This window comes from Hypanus sabinus, unplaced genomic scaffold (assembly GCF_030144855.1).
Source record: "Hypanus sabinus isolate sHypSab1 unplaced genomic scaffold, sHypSab1.hap1 scaffold_126, whole genome shotgun sequence".
NCBI classification, from domain to species: Eukaryota; Metazoa; Chordata; class Chondrichthyes; order Myliobatiformes; family Dasyatidae; genus Hypanus; species Hypanus sabinus.
The window spans coordinates 618,299-641,948 of NW_026779325.1; the positions used below are offsets into that span (position 1 = coordinate 618,299).

A 23,650-nucleotide genomic window follows, 5' to 3' on the forward strand; every position below is an offset into this window, starting at 1 on the left:
GCACATTCAACATTTCCAAGTCTGTTATTGACACGAAAAGCACATTTTAATATTGATCATGACACAATGCATTTTATATATTGTTAATGACATTACAATGGCATTACAAGGACCAGTGTTTGAGTAAATGAGACTCACCAACTTTCTCTTGACTGAATCACTGGAATCTCCGAGTCAGATGGGTTCTCTCCAGTCGGTGCTCTCAGTCCCCGGGCTGGTTCACTTGTTGCTGTTCCCTCGTCTTCAGTCGTGGTTTGTTTCCAATAAATCTTTCACTGCAGGTCTAACTTTAACATGAAAGATAATGAAGCACGTTAACAATGAAAAGGAGGACCAAACATATCTGCTTAATGTTACTAGGAACAAAACTCACTGAAATTTAAATAGTTGGGAGTGAGACAGAATGTGCCCAGAAGAACCAGTTATGCCAGTACCAGTCAGACCCAGTTGTGAAGAAGCCCCCCCCCCCAATATTCCCTTTAAACTTTTCTCCCTTCATCCTTAACCCATGTCGTCTGGGTTTTTTTCTCCCCTAGCCTCAGTGGAAAAAGCCTGCTTACATTCACTCTATCTATATCCATCATAATTTTATACACCTTTATCAAATCACCCCTCATTCCCCTACGCTGCAGGGTATAAAGTCCTAAACTATTCAACCTTTCTCTGTATCTCAGTTTCCCAAGTCCCGGCAACATCCTTGTAAACCTTCTCTGCACTCTTTCGACCTTATTAATATTATTCCTGTAATTCGGTGACCAAAACTACACACAATACTCCAAATTCCCCCTCACTAATGCAATATACAACATCACTATTACAGCCCAACTCATATACTCAGTACTTTGATTTATAAAGGCTAATATACCAAAAGTTCTCTTTACTACCCTATCTACATGTGATGCCACTTTTAGGGAATTTTGTATCAGTATTCCTAGATCCCTCTGTTCTAGTGCACTCCTCAGTGCCCTACCATTTATCTTGTATGTTCTGCCTTGGTTTGACCTTCCGAAGTGCAATACCTCACACTTGTCTGTATTAAACTCCATCTACCATTTTTCCAGCTGGTTCAGATCCCTCTGCATGCTTTGAAAACATTCCTCACTGTGCACTACACCTCCAAACTTTGTATCATCAACAAATTTGCTGATCCAATTTACCAAATTATTATCCAGATCATTGATACAGATGACAAATAACAATGGACCCAGCACTGATCCCTGTGGCACATCATCAGTCACAGGCCTCCACTCAGAGTAGCAATCCTCTACTACCACTCTCTGACTTCTCCCATTCTCAATTCCCATTCAAATTTACTACCTCACCATGTATATCTCGTGGCTGAATCTTCCTAACTAACCTCCCATGCGGGACCTTGTCAAAGGCCTTACTGAGGTCCATGAAGACAACATCCACTGCCTTCCCTTCATCCACTTTCCTTGTAACCGCCTCGAAAACCTCTAATATATTTGTTAAAGTAGACCTACCATGCACAAAGCCGTGTTGACTCTCTCTAATACGTCCCTGTCTATGTAAATAATTGTCGATCCTATCTCTTAGCACTCCTTCCAATAATTTACCCATGACTGACATCAAACTTACCAGCCTATAATTTCCCAGTTTACTTTTAGAGCATGCTTTAAACAACAGAACAACATGACATTTAAATATATCTGTTAGGGTCCCTGCAATTTCAACATTAGTCTCCTTCAGGGTCCGAGGGAATACCCTGTCAGGTCCTGGAGATTTATCTACTCGCCTCAAGGTAGCAAGCACCTCCTCCTCTTCTATCTGTATAGGTTCCATGACCTCAATACTTGTTTGCCTTATTTCCATTGATTCCAAGCCATTTTTCTTAGTAAATTCAGACACAAAAAAAACATTTAACATCTCCCCAATTTCTTTTGGTTCCATGCATAGTCGACCACTCTGATCTTCAAGAGGACCAATTTTATCCCTTAACTATCCTTTTGCTATTAATATACCTGTGGATGCTTTTACTATCCATCACCTTGAATGCCAACGTTACCTCATGTCTTCTTTCAGCCCTCCTGATTTCTTACGTAAGTATTTTTTTGCAACGCTTGCAGAGTTATTTAGGCCAGTTAGAAGAGTGGGTTGAACGATGGCAGATGGAGATTAATGCTGATAAGTGTGAGGTGCTACATTTTGGTAGGAATAATCCAAATAGGAAATGCATGGTAAATGGTAGGGCATTGAAGAATGCAGTAGAACAGTGATCTAGGGATAATGGTGCATAGTTCACTAAAGGCGGAATCTCATGTGGATAGGGTGGTGAAGAAATCTTTTGGTATGCTGGCCTTTATAAATCAGAGTATTGAGTATAGGAGTTGGGTTATAATGTTAAAACTGTACATGGCACTGGTAAGGCCGAATTTGGAGTATTGTGTGCAGTTCTGGTCACCGAATTATAGGAAAGATATCAACGAAATAGAGAGAATCCAGAGAAGATACTAGAATGTTACCTGGGTCTCAGCAACTAAGTTACAGGGAAAGGTTGAACAAGTTAGGTCTTTATGCTTTGGAGTGCAGAAGGCTGAGGGGGGACTTGATAGAGATATTTAAAATTATGAGGGGGATAGACAGAGTTGACGTGGATAGGCTTTTTTCCATTTAGGGTAGGGGAGATTCAAACAAGAGGACATGAGTTGAGAGTTAGGGGGCAAACGTTTAATGGTAACACGAGGGGGAATATCATTAATCAGGGAATGGTAGCTGTGTAGAACGAGCTTCCAGTAGAAGTGGTAGAGGCAGGTTCGGTAATGTCAATTAAGATAAAATTGGATAGGTACATGGACAGAAAAGGGATGGAAGGTTATAGTCTGACTGCAGGTCAGTGGGACTAGGTTAGAGTATGCGTCTGGCACAAACTAGAAGGGCCGAGATGGTCTGTTTCCGTGTTATAATGTTTATATAGTTATATGGTTAATATTCGGTGGGACATCTTGTTGAGGCAGCGAAAGTGTGGAACGGGCTTCCAAAGGAAATGGCGGATGCGTGAACGATTTCAACATTGAAGAGGAGATTTTATCCGACATGAATGGGAGGGTTGTGGACGACATGGTCCAGGTGCAGTGTCCACAGGACTAGGGAGAGGATCAGTTCGGCGCTGCAGGATGAACAGAAGAGCCTGTTTCAGTGCCGTACTGCTCGATGACTCTGTGACCAAATGCCACTGCGGGATGTTCCCCAGCGGGGTAAGGGTACTCCCGTCAGGCTGGGTGTGGCGGGGCATCAATATGGGACCGCTGACCATTTCTCTCAGAGTCTGTTGTAGCCAGAAATAATTACCGCATTTTTGAGCAATTCTACTCACTGAGTTAAGCAGTGATTTGGCAAAACAACATATAATATTCCACAAAGCATCTTGGATTTATCCTCTGAATTTGGCGACTCTTGATTTGGCCTTGAGTAAGCTCAGAAACTCTGGTGACTGAATCACTGAGCGACCGGCGCGATGGTGAAAGAACTTATCATGTAGGCAGCATCAGGAGAGGAATAAGGACAGTTGCCTTTTCGGGTCCGGACACTTTATCTCGACTCTTCACAAAATCCATGGCATACAGATCTTCGAGGAGGGGATCGCTGCGCACAATTAGCCATTTTATTCTCATGCACATAGAAAAGGGTTCGACAATTAGTGCCAAAATCCTTCCTGATTTACCATCAATCCGCTTTCCCCGGCACTCAGATAGTTGCGCGGCTCTAATCTGAAGCCAGTGCACGCCCGGAAGCTCAGTTCTTGATGCTGGTTCATAATGCTGCGTTCTTTCCAATGCGTCTCTCCTTGGACCGTCACTCCGTTCCTGATGTGCTGTAGCGGAAGTGACGCAATTGGCCCGTTGTAAATCATATTTCATGAAATGCCAAGGAACCCCGGCCTCCTGATTCTCCATGTTTCTCTATCTAAACGCGAGAACAGCGTGCTTCAGGAATAGCTCGGTTTAATTATGCCGATGCTTTGCTGTGTCCGTGTATTTATGCCCCATTACGCAGTTCATCTCTGTTTAGCTTTTAATCCGCACTTTTTCCCCGAATCAATTTCTTTCTCAAGTTCAACTTCGAAAATCATCTCGTGACTCTGTAACATATTTAATATCATTACTGCTATTTATTTGCATTAAAACCGGTTTTGATACAATATATTCTGTTTTCTCTGTCTGCTACAGCAGTTGACAATGTCTGTAATGCTGGGGTCATTGGTTTGCATTTCGCGCTGCATACTTGCCAACCTCTGTGTTTGCGACTGACTCCGCTAACAGTGCAAACTGTGAGGGTTTGCGCCAGAAATCATTCATGTTAATGTCCAGTAAAGAATAAATCACCGCAAGCAAAGTGACAGTGAATCACATGAAAGGTGCGTCATCACGGGGAATTAACGAGACAGAGACTCCACTCGCAATGTGAGAGTGGAATCAGCGCTGATGAGGTGGACTCACCCACAGGATTACAGACTACTGTCGTCACCAGCGATGCGCAGATAATTACACGGAGTAGTTTGAAAACCTCGCATCAAGTGTTGCGATCCCAGCATCGGCCGTCTCTTGAGGCTTCATGACAGGTGTTGCGTTCAGTTCAATGAAATAAGGCGTATTATTTCCCCACTGGCATTACGGTTCGTTAGAGCACAGATACTTTTGCTAATTAGCGGTAATTAGCACCAGTCACTGTACAAGTTGTTTTCATTATTGGTGACCTATTTTCCCATAAAATACGACATTTTGAGCTTCAGTTACATTGAGGACGGAAACATCCAGACGCGGTAGACTCTCAACAACGTGTAATCGGTGAAGAGTTTTACCCTGCAGGCGCGAATGAAATTTGCTCTCTGGGCTTTGTTATAACTGTTTGAGTTCATTTACTGGCTATTTTCAACTTTTATGATGTTTAGAAATTGACAACATTCCAAACAGAACAGCCTTGGATTAACAATGTTTCCAGACAGGGAGATTTGTTACACCTTCATTGTAATTGTCGGTATCCCGGGTAAGTACCTTTCGATTACTTATACGGAAGCAGAGACCTCACGCCGCGCTCAGCTACTGATGAGTGAGTGAGTGTGTGTGCCTGTCTGTGAGCTGCTGATTGTGCATCTGTGAACAGTGGCAGGCATGCAATGATGTTTGTCCAAAGGAGCAAATTATAGGAGGTTAGCGTGACGTGCTGGGGAATTAGCTCAAATGGTAGAGCGCTCGCTTAGCATGCGAGAGGTAGCGAGATCGATGCTCGCATTCTCCATCGACATTTTGTATTCAGAGGATTCGTCGCATCAAATCCCTGAACTTGGAATGCACAAAAGATGTGGTTGTGCGGAACGTGTCTCTGTCAAAGGGTCGGGAGAAAACGTCGTAGGTTTGCTGCGTTGAAAGCAGATAGGAGGAAAAGCCGGCTGGCAGCTGGTGTTTCAGTAATGCATGAGCTGCAGGCGACGATTCAGGCATAAATCAGGTGAGTGGTTAGAAGGACATTGCCCTGGTTACTGGGTGAAAAGTGAAAGCTGAGTAACCTTTGATTTGAACGGGCGAGGGCGATCAAAGAGCTGTGTTGGAATCGTAGTGTCCCTAGAATTGTCAGAAGCGCGGTGATCGGCGTCATCCCGTGGCCTGTGGCTCCCAGTGCTGGAAGGACGACATAGTTGCCACAGGCAGGCTTTTGCCATCGGTCGACAGATGCCGGGCTGAAATCTGCATAATGATTGTCGGTAGGAGCCAACGTGGAGAAACTTGGTGTCGCTTTTCCTTCGATAGCTCAGTTGGTAGAGCGGAGGACTGTAGAGGAAATGGAGTCATCCTTAGGTCGCTGGTTCGATTCCGGCTCGAAGGATCAGGACTTTTACAGCGCCCATCATCAATTCCATACCACAGCCTCGCCATGATTGAAATTCCCCCGCGAACGTGGCATTTGTGGACAAGCAGCTGAAATTTCCTTTATGCCATGTTAACATCATTTTAAAATTATGCTAAAATCTTTCGACATCTTTAGTAATATTATAATGAAATACTCTGAATTTAAGTGCATTAATGAATATAATCCATAAATGTGTTAAACACTAAACGTATCACATTTACAATGAAAAATTTCAGCTTCAACGTATGTGCATTGTCATTGTTTTCAAGTTACAACACTGTCACAAATGGTCACAATAAAGACAGAATAGAAGTCTTACTGTTAAGAAACCACCAACGTCGTCCCGTCAGAAAATTTCACTGTTGCATCCTCCCTGTCAATTGTGACTGCCTGACAGTGTCTACGTGTCTTGTGTGTTATGTTTTGTCATCGTTTGAATTGCATATTACAGATTTAAACAACATTACAAGTGCCGAGCACTTTTAAGTCCGGGTAACAATCTTCTGCTCTGAGCAATGGTTTGTCTCCGAAGCAGTAAAATAAAACAGAGGGAAGGTTACTGCGGTGCAATATCTTGTTTTCAGAATCTGACCTTGCAATCGAATAGTAACTCAGACTTTCGGAAAGAAGTCAATTACACTACTCCTCTCCTTGGAGATACCGCGCTTGGAGTTCTGTGAACAGTCTTGGACGCCCTGTTATAGGAAAGGCAGAAGTCCGCTGAAAAGAGTGCAGTCAGTATTTACAAAGATTTGCAGGGACTCGCTGGATTGACTTACAGGGAGAGGTTCGGCCGAGTGGCATTTTATTGAGGGCAGAAATGTAGCTGGATCACGAGCGACGTTTCCTCACATAGAAGTTGCTCTGTGTATTGAACAGCCTGAAAAAGGAAATGGGCGTACAGAGTCGTTAACAATATTTGAAGTACACATGGACAGTTTGACGAATGTGACCCAATCACGAACAACTGTATCAGGTGGCCATGTCGGTCGGCATGGAGATATTGGGCCGAAGGACCCGTTTCTGTGCTCCATCATTCCTGGACTCTGCTCATCGCTGTTGCATCCGTGAACGTGAAGCGATTAATGTGAGCATGCGCTACTGTAAAACGCTTTATGCTGCGGTCACGTGTTCAAACAAACAAAATATCTTTTTACTTCCACTGATAATGTCCAGCAGAGGTTTAATTTCAAGAGAACAATTGACGGCTGCATTTCTGCCAAAAATGCGTTTGCATTTCTTTATTCTTATTTTTGGTCTATTTTTTCACTGCAGTTAACCTTGTGGCGATCATCATTCTCAGCCGAGGAAACTGCGGTCTCTCCACATCCGTCACGCGGTACCTGGTGGCGATGGCTGCGGCGGATCTAATGATGGTGATTATAGAAGTCCCGTTCTACCAGATGGGTCAAGCAAACGGACCGTCTGTTGAATCCGCTACTTCCTTTCTTCCTCATTTTGACCCTCAATGCTCTGACCGTCAGACAGATACTGGCGGCGAACTGAGTCCGCAGGGGACTGAAGGGACGGGGAAATTGTGGGAAACAGCGAGATCCGGAGATGGAGAGTCCGAGACAATCCATCATTCTGCTCTTCAGTCTGTCGGCGAGTTTCCTTCTATGTTGGGCGACAACCACTCTGGTCTTCATTCTCATGCGATGCCTCTACACAGACCGGGAAACGTCTATTCGGCTTTTTCAGGCACAGTTTGGGGTTCAGTGATTCAGAATTTCAGCAGCTGCACGAATACATTTATCTACGGAGTGACCCAGACCAGATTCAGAGAGCAGGTGAAAATCATTCTGCTCTCGCCGGCTACTTTAGTTTTGAAATATTTTAGGTCTGTACCGCTCAGATGAAAGGGTCAAATAATTTACAAATTTCGAAATAAGATACCGCTCTGCAAGTACATTAATGAATTGAACTGCCTGAAAAAGTTACTGTTCGCAGCATTTCTGCCTTTCCATTATTTCAGAAGTAAAATCATTTATTTTTCTGTTACAGATTAGATTGCTTGTCGTTTCTGTTCGGAAAAATGTATTTTACCTTGCACATTATATCACCCTGATATCCGGGATTGAAAACACGCAGATCCATTGTCGAAGTGTCCATTTTCAAAATCTTGCTAGTGACCTGGCCGTGTCTGCCAATCCCGACGTCCCTTCTCCTTCCCTCTTGTTCCGAATTCTCCCTTTTATTTAAACTTCCGGTCTGTCTGCTATACCTGTATGTAGCTGGGAGAATAATTGCATCTTCTCTGTCCGGATGAAGCTTTCTAGTTTCAGCAAGAGTCGAATCCTACAGTCCGGATGAGATGTAATTCTTCACCGGCCCAACTTCGCTCTAATTTGATAACATATCGGGACACATTTCCTATTGGACTGAGAGTATTTTCATACAGTAAATACAAGTTACCCTTGCTATAACACGTTTGCAGCACAGGCCCTTTACAACAATGATGTCGAACATGAGGAAAGCGAGAAACAAGTTAAAAGAATTTACGTTTTATACTTTCAATAATGTTAAGTTGTATAACTTCAGAATTAATATTTTCGGTAGGACTAATGTGTGCCCGGCAAGTTAGCTTCAGAAATATCAATCACAGTATTGATTTTTATTATTTATGTTGTCTTCTTATCGTGACATTCAAACGGTAAAATTGCAGCATAATTGCTAAAAGCGTTCACTATCAGTGATACGGGTGATTTGGAGAGAGGGGTTAGATCATCCTTGGAAGATGGGAGACTGTGATGGAATCTGCCAGGATGATATCGCGGTTTGTAGGACAGTCAAATGCTAAGAACGTTGGCTTTCAGTTATATGGAAAATGTGGAGAAGGTAGTTAAATTATGCCTAGAAGAGAGAAGATGTGGGGAGTCTGCCAGGATGATATAAGAATTGCGAAGACAGAGTCACAGTAGGTGTAAGGACTGTGGACGGTCGGTACAGGAAGAATACACTGAATGTGCCTCGAAAAAATCTAACCGGGAATCAAAACACATTCCACACAGAGGATGGAGATGCGGGGAAGGGGCTCAATTTGCATTAACTGGGACAATTGCGATATATTAGAACAAGGTTGTTTAAAAAATCGCTTCTTAGTTACACGGGGGAACCCTTCAGTGAAGCAGAGGATGCGTAAGCTCATGCAATGGGGCAGTTACTGACTCCCAAAAGCTGCTGGGTAATCGGGTTGCCATGGAGATTTGATATCGTGCAATAACGGGGAGCGCTACTCCGCAGAATCAAGCCCTGAAATGTTGCTGCTTCTCCGGACAGTGAAGGATTCACACTGGACTTCCTCAGATGTCAGTAGCATTTGCAAATTTTTATAATCACTAATGGAGAGCGGGAAAACTTTGGGAGAACATAACCGTGATATAGAGGAAGGTTAATGGGAAATATAGCAGGTGAAATAAAATACTGAAGATCGTGACTCTCGATAATAAAACACGCCTCTCGCACGACCCTCTCACACTGACTACGCGTGTCTCCAAGTAACTACAGATACGGACCTTCGGAGTCTCTCAGCCCCCACAGACACCACAACTCCTCCTCTAACCTCTTCCAATCATCCAGCGCCTTCCGGGCGGGCTGTACCCACATCTCTCCAGCAGAGACCGTTCCCCCACAGCTCGCCCGCTCATTAAACACACCTCCCAATAAACACACGACTCCCCAATGACCTGTCCGAATCAGCCCAGTCCTCCAACACGGAAACCCCCTGAGTCCAGTCCATCAGCACAGACCCTTCGCATTGAAATCACCGACACCCACCCCACACGTTTTACACACATCCAAAGACCACACGCCACCTCACTGAACCCTCCTTCTGAATCTTCCTCCTCGCCACCGACACCCAGCAATGTCTCTGATCCTCCCCATCAGCTTGTGCCAGTGGGTGTTCTACGCTCAGACTAATGGGCAGGCTGAGAGGACGGACACGGACCTGGAACGAGCCCTTCTCTGCCTTCTGTCCGGGAATCTGTCCTCTTGGAGTGACCATTTACTCCGGGCCGAGTTCGCCCACAATACCCTTCAGCATTCACCGCTGGGTATGACCCCATTCGCATGTCAAATTAAGTTTCTGCCCGCTCTGTCTCCTGATCAGGAATTAGATGTCGGAGTTCCCTCCGCCCAGTAATTTGTTCAAAGGTGTCTCAAGTACAGAAACTCGGAAAGGAAATTCAGTCGGGCTGCAGGCCAAGGCCAACAGACACAGGCGGCTTGGCCCCTCTTTCAATATTGGCAAGCGGGTCTCTGTTCAAGTAAAGATCGTCCACTCAAACTGGAATGGCGGAAACAAACCCCTCGCTTTATCCGTCTCTCTAAAGTCGTGAGGGAAACTGCCCCGGCAACATACACATCACATCTTCCCCGTTCTCTAAAAATTCATCCCGCCTTACATGTATCGGGATTTAAACTTGTACGTTGTCCCTACTTGGCCCCGAATCAGAAGCCACACATGGCTCTCCTTCCGCCCCTCACCACTGGGGATCATTTCACTAGTATAGGAGGGATATGGTCCGTAGGAACCAGGGATATTTTGAATCCGGTCCTTTATTCAGAATTCCAGAGGACACTCCGGACTCTACTGGGCGTCAGATGCCGTCCAAGGAGGGACGGGATTTGTCGCACCCTTGGGTCGGCGGTAGAGCATTCTCAGCTCTCTGTTTTTCCCTTTGCTGTTTTTCTAATCCTCTGCTCATTTGCTGCCTGAACTGCAGAGTTCCTCCAGCATTTTATGTGTGTGCGTCTCTGTATTTCCATCAACTGCAGAATCTTTTGTGTTTTATATCTGCCTTTGTAAGACGATTTGCATTAGATACCCTTTGATATTGAGTATGGGGGCCGCTTTCTCCGTTAAAGCAGCTGCTGAGTTTTCCATATACCAAAAAAAAACTGAGGTTTGGACATGGAATTGGCGCTTGCAGAAACTTTTAATGGCACCGTGGTTACCCATAATGCTCAGCATTAAAAATTTCGCCTGCGCTGAAGCATTGATCATATGCGCAGGCGTGAAGGTTGTGCCGATGGCAAATTTCACGCATGCGCGCAGTTCTCAAAAGGCCACGGGAGCACGGCTGCTGGATCGGACGCAGGTAAGCGGTTATCTGCGGGCGACTATCCTAAACTCCGACTGAGGGGCAACTGCTGTGAGCATCCCACACCGTACCCCGCAATCCCGGGACAGCCCTGCTCACCTCCCTCTCTCTCAGCCCCACGATCCGTGCACGGGCCCTGAGGTGCTTCCGGCTGATGAGGGAATGGGAACCGATGGATCTCTCAGACGGAGCTGAGCTCCAGCTATCTAAATGCAAGGATTAGGAGCTCGGAGAAAGGGAACAAAATCTTTTACATCACCAGTTGAGAAAATCACCTTTGTTTCACTTCCAATCACAAACTCTGCAGATGCTGGAAATCCAAGCAACACACACAAAATGCTGGAGGAATTCAGCATTAGTTCTCTTTTCCATAGATGCTGCCTGGCCTGCTGAGTTCCTCCAGCATTTTGTGTGTGTTGCTTGAGCTACCTCATTTTGTTCTCGACTTTTTTACCCATGACGACATGTTTTGACCCATTCTCTCTGGGAAGATAATGACATCAAAAACCTTGGTCCTGGGCAACAAGTAGCTTTCACATAACAAACGTGCCAGAGTCTGTTGGTCCTTTCGCTGTGGTACCGTTTCCTGGATGGTAGCACCAGGAACAGTTTGTGGTTGTGGTGAACTGGGTCCCCAATATCCTTAGGGCATGTTTACACACCTGTCTCTGTAAATGGATTGAATAGTGGGAAGTTCACATCTGCAGATGTGCTGGGCTGTCCGCACCACTCTCTGCAGGTTCCTGCAATTAAGGGAAGTACAGTTTCCATACCAGGCAGTGATGCAGCTCTCAATTGTGTTCCTGTAGAACGTTCTTGGTATTTGGGGCCCCAACCCAAACTTCTTCAGTCGTCTGAGGTGACAGAGGTGCTGTTGTGTTTTTTTTTTCACAACACAGCTGGTACGTACACACGAGGAAATCTGCAGATGCTGGAAATTAAAGAAACACACATAAAATGCTGGTGAACACAGCAGGCCAGGTAGCATCTATAGGAAGAAGCACTGTCGACGTTTTTGGCTGAGACCCTTCATCAGGGCACCATGTGATATCCTCGGAGGTGTTTATGCCAAGGAACTTAAAGCTCTTCACCTTCTTAAACACAGATTGTTTAATGTCAATAGAGGTTAGCCTGTCTCCATTCCTCCTGTCATCCACAACCGGCTCCTTTGTTTTTGTGACATTGAGGAAGAGGTTGTTATCTTGACACCAGTCAGATTTTGTTCAAACCTCAGACAGAGTCAGCAATCACATGGAGCATGGTGTGATGAGTGTGCTGAGCTGTGTATATCACAATGCAAGAAGCATTGTTGGAAAGCCAGCTGAGCTCACGACAGAGAATTATGATATTGTAGCCATTATTGGGACTTCCTTACACCAAACAGTCAGAGGGATTGAGAGGAACAAATCTGTTGAGAGATTGTAAACCATGTCAATAAACATAGTTTGATTCAGTAAGTGATTTTAACTTTACACATATTGACTGGGACTCCCACACTGTAAAAGGACTAGATGGAGTAAAGTTTGTCAAATGTGCCCTTAATCAGTACGTAAAATTCCCGACGTAGAAGTGTGCAATAAGCTGTTATGAAATGATCCAAGCCTGGAGACAAAATTTAGTGATCATAATGCCATGATGGAAAAAGAGAGGTCTGGACCACGGGTTGAGAGTCTAAATTGGAGAAAGGTTAATTTTGATGGTATCAGAAACATCTGACAAGTGTGGTTTGGGACAGACTGTTTCCTGGCAACAGTGCATTTGTAAGTGGGACTTGTTCAGAAGTGAAATTTTGAGGGTGCAGAGTCTGTATGTGACTGCCAAGATAAAAGTTGAGAGATAATTGGTGCAGGGAAACTTGTTTTTCAAGAGATAATGAGGCCCCAGATATTTTGTTCCTCTAAATCTCTCAGACTGTTGGGAGCTACCAAGACCCATTAATGACAACAATATCAGGATTCCACGCACTGAGCTCATCTGAGTTTTTTTTAGTTGTCTGCTTTTGGTTTCTAAACGTTTTTGCTCTATTATGTGCCCTCTCTCTGGCTTTATGTTGGCTTTGGCTTCTCACCTTACCCATGGTTGTGTCCTCCTGTCTTTCTAATATTTCCACTTCTGTGGAATCACTCAGCTCCCGAATTACTCCCAGAAACTCCAGCCATTGTTGCTCCGTTGTCATTCCTATCTTTCCCTCCCAAACAAGTTTGGCCAGCTTCTCTGTCATAGAAACATGGAGAAGTTCAGTATGCAATTGGGCTATTTGGCCCATCTAGTCAATGCTGAAAAAAAAACATTTAAACTGTCTAATGCAACTACCTGCACTGGGACCATCACCCTTCATACCCCTACCATCCAGGGTCCCATCCAAACTTCTTTTATATGGTAAAACCGAGCTCATATTCACCACTTGTGCTGGCATCTCATTCCACGCTCTCACAACCATTTCAGTAAAGAGCTTTTCCACATGTTTCCATTAAATATTCACCTTCCCCACTTACCCATGAACTCTGGCTTTAGTCCCACCGAACCTCCGTGGAAAAAGCTGCTTGCATTTAACCTATCTATACTCTCATAATTTTCTATACTTCTAACAAATCCCCAATCTAATGTATAATTTCCTTCTTTATGTTTAGAGCCTCTGTTAGGTGTATAAAATGAAGAGGGGCATAGAGCGTGTTGACAGCCAGAGGTTTTTTTCCAGGGTTGAAATGGTTAACACGAGGGGGCATTGTTTTAAGGTGCTTGGAAATAGATACTGAGGGATGTCAGGGGTAAGATTTTTACACAGAGATTGGTGCGTGTGTGGAATGCACTGTCAGCAGTGGTGGTCCAGGCCCATACAATAGGGTCTTTTAACAGCCTCTTAGATAGGTACATGGAGCATAGAAAAACAGAGGGCTGTGTGCGAGGGAAATTCTAGGCAGTTTCTAGAGTAGGTTACATGGTTGGCACAACATTTTAGGCTGAATGGCCTGGAATATGCTGGAGATTGCTACCTTCTATTTTGAACAGTGAAGTAACTACTCTTCTTTAATCTGTATAGGGTCCACAATTTGAATGCCACTTTTCCACACTCCCATAGACTCTTTGTCCATCTCCTGAGTAACCGGAGTTGGAAAACTATTTAAGATTTAAGATATCCACCATCTGCTTTGGTCCCACACGTGGATTGCCATTCCGGTCTTCCAGAGGACCAACTTTGTGCCTTGCAATCCTTTTGCTCTTAATCTATCTCTAGAATCTCAGAGAATTATCCTTCGTCGTTTCTGTGAGGGCAACCTTATGCCTTCTTTTAGCCATCCTGGTTCAGTTCTTATGTGTTCTCTTGCATTTCTTAAACTCCATAAGATTCTGCCTGCCTATACCTTGCCATAAAGCAGCCTGTCCCAATCCACAGTTGCCAGATCCTAGTATCTCAATTCCAGGTGTTGACCCATGCCCTGAACACATCTGCCTTTCCTAAAATGCTCCTTGTATTGAAATATACAGAGCTCAGCATATTCACTGCATCATGCTCAACTTTTTCATTCCTGACAATTGAGGACTGAACAACAACTATCTGCACAAACACTCCACTCTCTGTTCAGTTATTCAGGCTCCCATTCCCCCTGCAACTTTCATTTTACCCCCCCCCCCGTTACCCCAACTTCTCAGCATGCCGCTCTATCACCCCTTTGGCTTTCTCCTCCCAGATCAAAAAAAAAAGGAGACGCATACCAGGTACAGGCAGATAGGAACAAATGGGGTACTTAAGAATTACAGGAAATTCAAGAGAACACTTATGAATGAAATAAATGAAGGCATGAGGTTGCCCCAGGAGATAAGTTGAAGTAGAATTCTCGGGGAATCTGCAGATATGTTCAGAGTAAAAAAGATTACATGGGAAAAAATTAATCCTCTGCAAGATCAGAATGGTAATCCATATGAGGAATAAAAATAGATGGGGAGGTCAAGGCAGTGGATGTTCTCTACATGGACTTTAGCAAGGAGTTTCGTCAAGAATGTTCAGTCATTCAGCATTCACGATGAGATAGCAAATTGGATGATCAAACCTTGGCAATTCAAGTGATCTCACCTGAAATGTTGTCCGACACCCATTGATGTATTTTGTAAATCTATTTACAGGTCACAAATGAGAAGGAATTTGTCTCCAGGAATCTCAAACACAGCATACCAGTTTTGCTGTCTCTGTCTAGATGTTTAAGAAGTGGAGCAAGGGGTTCAATCGACCATCCTTCCTACTCAGACTGTGGAGAGGGATTCACTCGGGCATTTGACCAACTGGCACGCACGTCATTTTACACAGCAGAAAGGCCATTCACCTGCTCAGACAGTGGGAATGGAATCACTCGGTCATCTCAACTGAAGGTAAGTTCACACTGGACAAGGCCATTCACCTGTTCTGTGTGTGAGAAAGGATTCAGTCAGTCTTTCCACCTGTGGACACACCAGTCAGTTCACACCGGGCGGAGGCTGTCATCTGCTGAATTCCTGGGAAAGGATTCACTCAGTCATCTGACCTAATGGCACACTAGCGAGTTTACAATGGGGAGAAGCCTTTCACCTGCTCAGTCTGTGGGAAGGAATTCACTCAGTCATCCAAACTGCTGAGTCATCAGCGAATTCAAACTGGAGAGAGGCTCAGTTTGTGGGAAGGGATTCACTCGGTCATCCCAATTACTGGCACACCAGTCAGTTCACACTGGGGAAAAGCAGTTCACCTGCTCAGAATGTGGGAAAGGATTTACTGAATCATCCACCCTGCAGAGTCACCAGCAAGTTCACAGTGGGGAAAAGCCATTCACCTGCTCAGAATGTGGGAAGGAATTCTCACTGGCATCCCACCTACAGAGACACCAATCAGTTCACACTGGGGAGAGGCCAGTTATCTGCTCAGTCTGTGGGAAGGGATTCACTAAATCATTGCATCTGAAGGTACATCAGCAAGTTCATGCAGGAGACAGGCCGTTCACTTGCTCAGACTGTGGGAAGACATTCACTCAGTCATCCCATCTACAGAGGCATCATCAAGTTCACACTGGAGAGAGGCCATTCACCTGCTCAGAATGTGGGAAAGGATTCACTCAGTCACCCCAAGTACTGGCACACCAGTCAGTTCACATTGGGGAGTGGCCGTTGTTATGAATCCCTAGGTTTTGTTTGCCGTGGACTGTCATTTTAAGAGAGAGAAATTAAGAAGGCTAATCAGTCTGACTTGCAGCTTGTTTACATCGCTCGCAGCTTGTTTAGTTTTAACCGAGGACACAGACACTCAGAGTTAGACGGAGAAGAAGGAGGAAAAATGGAAGGATCGAAACCAGGGAACTAGTGGCCAAGGGTAACTGATTGCAACTTTCCTATGCCCATAAGGGTGGGTTAATTAACGATTCAGCATACATCGAATGTTTGGATGTCACCTCGTTTGATCCGTAGGAGTGGAACTGATTTGGGGTAACCTGTGAAGACTACTGATGTGTTAACTCTTCCCTGGGTGTGGTGTGGTAATTCACTTGAAGACAGTACTCTTTGTGACAAGTCCCTTTCGGTGATAATTCATATGTGGATTTGGAACGAAGAGGGATAAAATCTACAGCAACTGTTGTCTGGTTTTACCACCATGAAACCTGTGGAATTCGACATAATTGCCTTCTCTGAACTTTTACGCTGGATTACAAATATCTCTCTCATCACCTATTCCATGGTTGAACTGAACTTTCATACTTTGCCATCTCAAGACTCCAAACCTTGTTTCTCCCAAGTTAAATAGTTTTGGAGTTATATTTACACATATATGTATACACATAAAAATGTTAACTTTTGTTTATCTTGCTTGTTACTATATTATAAGTAGATTCTAATAAAGGTAGTTTTAACTTCAAAAAGACTCCAGGTGTAGTCTATTGCTACTGGTTCATTTCTAAAGCGTTATGATTCATAACAAAATTGGGCCCGTATCCAAGATATTAACATTTTTCGGAGCATTGACATTAATTATTGACTTAATTGAGGAAGTCCATTTGATTTATTTGTGTGTGGAAAATCAGCAGCAAAGAATGTTGATAGATGTCAGGAAGCGCCAACCTCTGAGATATTAGGGGACACCAGAAGGACTGAGTTGTTGAGTCTTGCTAGAAGGTTAAATCTTGCTAAGGGGAAATCGACAATAAGCAGGGCACAGATGCAGAGGATAATAGCTGAACATTATGTATCTGAAGGAGTGTTTAAAGTGGAGGAGTTGGAGGTGTTTCCTGAAAGTAAACCTCGTGAGCTTGTACTCCAGTACAACTGAGAAAAATGAAAGATAAAGGCTGCGGAAGGCAGAGGCAGTTTGAGGCTAGGGAGGCAGAAAAACAGAGGGACGAAGCAGAAAGACAGAGGCTGTTTGAGCTGTAAAAGATAGAGAGATTGCAGCAAAGGGGTCTAGCGTTAGACTCTAGTGAAAAGTTTAAGGCCAGTCAAGAAGTTAAATTGGTACCTCCATTTGACGAGACCGAGGTTGATATATACTTTCAGCATTTTGAGAATGTTCCTGAAAGTTTAAAGTGGCTGAAAGAGGGTTGGCCTTTTCTCTTATGAAGTATAATTAAGAGGAAAGCTCAGCAAGACTATTCTGCTTTGACAGTTGTTGAAGCAGCTGACTATGACATCGTGAAACAGTCTGTGCTGAACGCTTACGAGTTGGTCCCAGAATCATACAGGCAAAAGTTTGGAAATTTGACGCTAATCTGTGAAACAGACATATGGAACTTGCTTATGAGAAATTTGTGTGTTTTGACCGGTAGTGCACATGTAAAAATATAAATGATGATTGTGACAGATTGAAAGTTTTGCTATTAATTGAAGAATTCAAAAGGTGCTTTCCTGATGACATAAAGACCTATTTAGATGAAAAGGATGCTGCCACTTTTCCGGAGTCTGATAGAGTAGTAGATGAGTTTGTTTTTACTCATACGGTTAAGATTATCTGGAATAAGAGCTTCCAAAAGAGTAGCAGGGATCACCAGGGTAAACCAGAAATTAAAGCTGGGACTAGTGACAAGTGTAAGGATGAAGGAGAAATATTCTGGTCTTACTTGTTACTATTGTAAGAAAGCTGGTCATACGGTGGCTAATTGTTCCATCCTGAAGAAGAAGAAGAAAAAGGAAAAGGAGGCAGTCCCAAATGTCTGTGTTCAGTATGTTGAAGCAGCTATCAACCCACAGAGTTCTGAACATTCTGTTTCAGGCTCAGTTAATGTTTGAGAGATCTGACCGTGTTATGAAGGGATTCGATCATTTTATGTCTGATGGGTTTGCATTAGTAAAGGAAGGGTCACCCCGGTAGCAGTGAAAATTCTTCGAGTTACTGGGGCTTCTCAGCCACTTATATCAGACAGTGCTCTAATGTTTGGTGATGAGACTGACACTGGTGAGGTAAATCTTATTAAAGTTATTGGGGGCGACATGGTTTCCGTGCCATTGCACAAGGTAACTTTACTGTCAGGGTTGGTTTCAGGACCTGTTGAGATCGGATTATGCTCCAGTTTACCAGAGCAAGATGTTACTTTGCTGTTAGTGAATGAACTGGCAATTGGTAAAGTTGTTCCTGCAGTGCAGTTAACAATTAACCCAACCACTGATGACCCACTGATGGATTTTAACATTTATCCTTCCTGCACAGGAACTCGGTATGGCTAAAATGTCTGCCAACGCAGACGAGTTTATCGCAGAACAGAACCGAGTCCTCGAGATTGTAGCTTTAAAAGAAACAGCTTTCTCAGATGACGAAATTAAGAAAGTGCCAGAACGGTATTATCACAAGGATGGAATGATAATGAAGTCATGGAGGCCACCTGCTATACCAGCGAGTGAGGAATGGGAAATTGTTCACCAAGGTGTAGTTCCTAACGTTTATAGGACTGAAATTTTAACTTTGGCCCACTGTCTGCCCTCCGGTGGCCATTTGGAGTGAATAAAACTGTAAACAGGGTTATGAAATAATTCTACTGGCCTAATCTGAGGAAAGATGTTGTGACCTTTTGCAGAACCTGTCACATTGGTCAAGTTGTGGGTAAACCTAATCAGATCTCCACAGTGCCCCACTGCAGTCTATATATAACTGCATTCGGCGAACCCTTTTCCAAAGTTATAGTGGATTGTGTTGGCCCATTGCCAAAGACTAAAGCTGGCCATCAGTATCTGCTAACTATTATGTGTACTGCATCCAGATTCCCAGAGGCAATACCTCTCAGAAATATTAAAGCTAAAACTGTGTCGAAGGCTCTTACCAAGTTTTGTTTTACTTTATTTGATTTGCCTAAAGAAATCCAGTCTGATCAAGGAAGCAATTTTACATCTGGATTATTCCAGCAGGTAGTGTATGTACTGGGAGCTATACAAATTATATCTTCTGCGTAATTCCAGAATTACGATGGGTTCTGGAAAGATTTCATTCTACCCTCAAAACAATGATTAAGACATAATGTGTTCGACACTGTCTCTCTTTCTCACTCCGTGCCTTGTAAAGGCCTGAAAAATACATAATCGGATGCACGCACGCACACGCCAAAAAAAGACATACTGTGTTGAAAATGGAAAAGAGTGAGATGAAGGAATATATTTGCTTTTGTTCGCAGAAAGAGTTGGTGCAGGAATCACTGGGCTTTAGTCCATTTGAATTTGTATTTGATCATAGAGTGAGGGGAACTTTGACCTGGTTAAAGATACAGTGATTTGATGGGGATGTGCATGTTAACTTGTTAGACTAAGTTTTGAAGTTCAACAATGAACTACTCCAGGCTTGTAGTCTAGCGAGACAAAACTTAAAGATTTCTCAAAACAAAATGAAGTGTTGGTTTGATAAGTGGGCTTGCGATAGAAAAGGCCAGGTGGGGGATAAGGTGCTTACCTTATCTCCAATGTTGACAAATCCACTTCAGGCAAAACTCAATGGACCGTATGAAATAGTCTCTCAAATTAATAATGTGAATTATGTTATCAAAACACCCGACCGATGTAATCTAACACAGGTGGTACAGACAAATATAATAAAGCCTTATTTTGACAAGCAGGCACCATCTGTGAGTGTTGTTGTCAAAACATATGAATCTGGCAACCCTGAGAATGAAACAATTGACTTGTCTGAGACTTTTCACAAGCAAAACGTTGTCCTAGTTAGGCTAATGAATTCAGTTGTTCTAGAAAGCATTGATAACAGGTTGGCTCACCTGCAGCCAAAGCAACAACAAAAGCTGAAGGAATTAATTCTGCAGTTTAAAGATTTATTTCCCGATGTTCCCAGGCAAACCACGGTCGCAATAAATGATGTAGATATTGGTTAAACCGATTAAACAACACACATATCGCATGAACGTAGAAAAGTGTAAATAGGCTGAGCAAAAAATTGACTATATGCTGGAAAATGGCATTATCGGTGCTTCAGCATCATATTGGAGCTCACCCTGCATTATAGTGCCCAAACCTGATGATAGTGTTAGATTTTGCACTGATTATAGGAAGGCAAATGCAGTAACAAAAACACATGCCTATTCTATCCCTAGGATGGATGGTTGCATCAATAAGTTTGGAAAAGCTGAATTTCTTACAAAGATTGATCTGTTGACAGATTATTGGTGTGTTGCATTGACGGACAGAGGTAGAAAAAATCTGCATTTGTGATACCATCTGGGTTGTATGAGTATAATGTCTTGCTGTTTGGAATGAAAACTGGTCAAGGAACATTCCGGAAAATGAATGACTCTGTAATTCGTGGGTTGGAACACACAGATGCCTTTATTGATGACTTAGTCACAGGGAGTGACACTTGGGAAGAGCATATCCCTGCAGTAGAAAAACTGTTTGACAGGTTTTCCCAGGCCAGCCTTACAGTTAACTTAGCTAAGAGTGAATTTAGCCATGCCAATCTGACCTGTCTTGGCGATGATGTATTCAATGCAAGTTGGCTCCTGTTCGGGCAAAAGTCCAGGCAATTTCTCAAGTTCCTATTCTGACTACTAAGAAGGCTCTTCGGAGGTTTCTGGGAATGGATGGATATTATCGTAAGTTCTATAAAAATTGCTGCTATCGCTCTTCCTCTGACTAATCTCCTGAAGAAGAGTGAAAAGTTTGTTTGAACCGAGCCTTGTCAGGAGGCATTTGGTCGATTTTAAGTTATTATGTGAGATTAGGCCAATCAATGTAGTGCTGTCGGCAAATTTAATTAGCAGATTGGAGCTGTGGGTGGCAACACAAGTCATGGGTGCACAGAAAGTAAAGGAGAGGGACAAAGAGACAACCCTGTGGGTTATGTGTCCTGAGGGTCAGAGGAGATGGAGCCCTCTCTTACCACCTGCCGGCGATCTGACAGGAAGTCCAGGATCCAGCTACACAAGGCAGGGTGAAGGCCGAGGTCTCTGAGCTCCTTGCTGATACTTCACGCCTTCGTATGGCTACTGCTCTGCCCATGACTGCAAGGAACTGCAGAGAACTCTGGACAGCAGAGAACATCAGAGCAGAGAACATCAGCCCCCACTCCATGGACTCTCCCTACACTTCCCCTCCCTCGGAAAAGCAGGCCATGTACACAAAGAAGCTCATAACCTGGATATTGTTGCTGCAAACCCGCTCCCACATTGGCGGAGAGATACAAAAGCTTTAAAGTGCGTAACACCAGGCTGAAGGACGGTTTCCCGTCTGCACTTATAAGCCAAATGAATGATAAAATGGACTCGGCCTCACAATGTAACTCGACGTGACCTTGCCCCATATGTCTATCTGCACTGCACTTTCTCTGTAGCCACAATGCTTTGTTACAGTGAGTGTAACTTTGTTACTGTTATTGTTTTGTTGTATATCTGCTCGATGTGCCGTCGTAATGTATCGATCTGTTTGGATGGTACGTCGGGCAGGATTTTCGCTGTAGCTCAGTACGTGATGATAATAAACAAATTCCCCACTTTAATTGTCTGGAAATATTAGACAGACTGAGCTTCTGCTCTGGAACCGCAAAAGGAAACTGAACTGTTGTCACTTCTGTGGAAAGCAAATATGTGGAAAATGCTTCAATCTCACATTACGATCTGCAGTAACTGGGATCAGGTGACCGGTGATGGGCCTCCCATATCAATATCAGAATCAGGTTTGATAGCACCGGAATATGCCATGAAATTCGTTGTTAATTGTTAATTCTAAACAAAAGATTTTAACAATTGTGATTTAAAATAAGAATATATATATATATAGTTCAAAAATAGAAAAAATAAAAATGTAATAAACTATTTTAATTGGAACTATTTGACTGACTGGGTTGTTGCTTTGGAAATTCGGAAGTGAAGCTTAACTGAACTTTTCACATTTATGAGAAGCTCAGATAAATACAAATGGCTAAATTCTCACATAAATGGGTCAGACACCCAGAAACATTGGCAGCACCTCAGCACGTCGAAACATTGAATGAAACATGCAGAAAATATTACAGAAAAACAAAACATTGTCTACCCACAATGAGAGGACGTGACAGATCCGGATCTCACTGACTTGTCTGAACGGGGAAAGATGAAGCTACACGGACACGTAGAGCAGTGACCCGCAAATACTGCAGATCTGCAGAAAAACGTGAACAGGAACCGGGATCAGGTCACGGGTGGAGGGACTCCCTCCTGAACCGGTGGCTCTGCTCCTCGCCACTCACACGCTGCCTGACCCACCCGCCGCATTCCCCACATTATTCCATATTTACACCAGGTACATGCCTACTCTTCCGCACCATATCTACCCCGATCCCTTTCCCTCCACCCCCAGGTCAGAGTCACGGACTCGATTCCCATCCCGGTCCGAAACGTAATTCAAGCCCAAACAGGAAGTGTTCACGTTTCATTTAAATCAGTTCTGTGTTTATAAACACTAATTTCTATTCACATTCCTCCGGCCTCAGTGGACAGGAACACTGAAACATCAAATGAGAAACAGCAGGAGGTTGCCATTCGGCCCATCTAACCATCAACAAGATGGCGGCTGCTCTCCCATCTCAGCCACGTTTCTGTCCGATCCTCATTTCACAGATCCCTTCGGTCTCCACACTTCTGCCGGCCTCTTTTCTACGTGAGGACGATCACTGAGTGTTCACCGTCCTCTGTGGAGGGGATTTACAGATATTCACCACTCTCAGAATGGAGAATTTTCCCCTCATCACAGTCCCGGACAGTCCAACCCCTTTTTCAGAGACAGATCCCTGGTTCAACCGGTAATGATGTTGTGCATTTCAATGTGTTCACCTCTCAGTCCTCGATTCTCCAAAATGACATTCAGAGTTATCACATTTGATCTTTCTTGAAGTTATGACCCCACCACTCCAGGGATCAGTCAGGTGTATCTTCATTGCACTCTGTACAAATACTCTCTAACCACTTTGTTCATCCTCTATGGAATTAATTTCCTTCTTCTGCAGCCCCGTTTTGCCCCAACTACTCACTTTCCATCCTTATCACTATTTTCCCCTTCCACCTCCCCTGTCAGCTTGATACACCTCTCACTCCCCAGCTCTTGCTCCATCCCCACCCCTCACCTCTTTTCTCTGAATATTTCCCGTCCACACTCAGTCTAGAGGGAGAGTCTCGGCCCGAAAGGTTGACGGTCCATTTCCCTCGACAGATGCTGCCCGACCCACTGAGTTCCTCCGGCAGTTTGTTCTTTGGTCTGTATAACCC

The 23,650-nt window shown here is 43.9% G+C and overlaps 2 non-coding genes across 2 annotated transcripts; both read left to right on the forward strand.

Moving 5' to 3' along the window:
* Positions 1 to 5,183: 5,183 nt before the first annotated feature.
* trnaa-agc (transfer RNA alanine (anticodon AGC)) lies at positions 5,184 to 5,256 on the forward strand. Its single transcript has one exon. It is a non-coding gene; the product is annotated as a tRNA-Ala (tRNA).
* Positions 5,257 to 5,755: 499 nt separating this feature from the next.
* trnay-gua (transfer RNA tyrosine (anticodon GUA)) lies at positions 5,756 to 5,841 on the forward strand. The gene is given in 2 exon segments: positions 5,756 to 5,792; positions 5,806 to 5,841. It is a non-coding gene; the product is annotated as a tRNA-Tyr (tRNA).
* The last annotated feature ends 17,809 nt before the right edge of the window (positions 5,842 to 23,650 follow it).